Source organism: Crocodylus porosus, unplaced genomic scaffold, assembly GCF_001723895.1.
Source record: "Crocodylus porosus isolate Cpor-Errol unplaced genomic scaffold, CroPor_comp1, whole genome shotgun sequence".
NCBI lineage: Eukaryota > Metazoa > Chordata > Crocodylia > Crocodylidae > Crocodylus > Crocodylus porosus.
This window is the reverse complement of record NW_017728907.1, coordinates 48,557,146-48,558,645: the sequence shown is the minus strand read 5'-3', so window position 1 is coordinate 48,558,645 and position 1,500 is coordinate 48,557,146. Positions and strand designations below refer to the sequence as shown.

Here is a 1,500-nt window from a genome sequence, read left to right as displayed (position 1 = left end):
GCTTTGACTAATCATGTCTAAATTTAATACCTGCATTTTCAGGCGTCAAGTTTAGGCACGATTACTCTAATTTTGCCATTTTTAATGCGCATTAAGGGCACACATGTGTTGACGTGCACCCATAAATTTCATTAAATAAGGCTAATGTGCATTAACATGTCTCATGTAGACGCACACATTCTGCACTCTTATCTTCACAGGTGATTTCTGAGTGCTAGACAAACCCATTTGCTAATTTTTTTTCCTCGAACTGATCAGAGAATGAGGGTGATTTCCTTGCATCTCATCAGTTGATGCCCTCTTCTAGGACCATCAGATTATGCCTCCTGACATAGTATAGCTTAAAAACTAAGGGGTTGGTGCTGTGGTTCTTTAGGCTGTGACATTCCTTTGGCCATTAAAATATATGTATCTCTACATTTATGCAATCTAAGCATGTCATATATAGTGGTTAAAATGAAAGGAGTTCTCTTCATATTGCAAATGTTAAGTGTCACTGCATTCAAGACACTGGAGCAGTGACATTGATTCTTTGCCGTAAGGTTTATCAAGTAGCTTTGGTACCTCTGTAAGGCTTGAAGCTGCTGGCAATATGCCAGAAAGCAAGGTATCTACTTCATCCACAACCTGGAGAGAGACGCTTGACCAGCCTGGTTTGTATGCTTACAGCTCCATAGCCACATCGACACGAGATGCTTACTGCACAGGAGCTCATTACTACTGTGCAGTAGCTTGTTAGTATTGCACAGTAGTGTTGCAAGGCATGAACCACGACATGGTGCTACTGTGAAATAGTAATGAGCTACTATGCCATCGGCATCACGCAGAAGCCATGCCAGGGTGCTACTGTGTAGTAACATTGGTTACTGTGCAGTCATTTAGTACTTGGTTATGCAAGTACTAAATGACAGTGCAGTAACAACTGTGCAGGCAGTGTCTTGTGTAGATGTGGTCCATGGCATTATTATTTCTTTTTTTCTTTTTGTATTTTGTTTTTGGAAGCACAAACCCAAATCCTTCCTGTCTTACACCAGTACCTGTATGGATGCTCTTATTCCAGAGTAAGAGTGTTGTCTTCTGGTATGGCTTATTCCTTTGGGACTGGTTTAAGAATAAGGGTGTTTAAAATGGAATTATATCAATGTAACTATAGTGGTATAATATAAGGTATGGATACAGGACACACGAACAACTTGATATCAGCATAAATGTGGAGCAGACACATGATGTACAGTACAGCCCCATAATGTGGAAAGTTACTCCACTTCGGAATAAAGCTATTCTTTGGATACTTAGGACTAACGATGGTTAGTAAATTAATAGTACGTGCCCACAGCGCCAGTCAGTTTTATCCTGGAGCAGCTGCTTGATCAATCTAAACAGGTTACTAGCTCTTCTGCCCCACCTAGTGCTGAGGAGATGAATTGCAGGGAGCTACCTCCACAGCGAGTGATCCGTCCACCCTGTAACTCACATCGGTTTGCACACGACTACAAGTAC

The 1,500-nt window shown here is 41.3% G+C and overlaps 1 protein-coding gene across 1 annotated transcript in view; it reads right to left on the bottom strand.

The window, feature by feature from the left end:
• LOC109307445 (cytochrome P450 4B1-like) overlaps nt 1-1,500 on the bottom strand; it is a 27,067-nt gene that overhangs the window by 1,990 nt on the left and 23,577 nt on the right. The window lies entirely within an intron of this gene.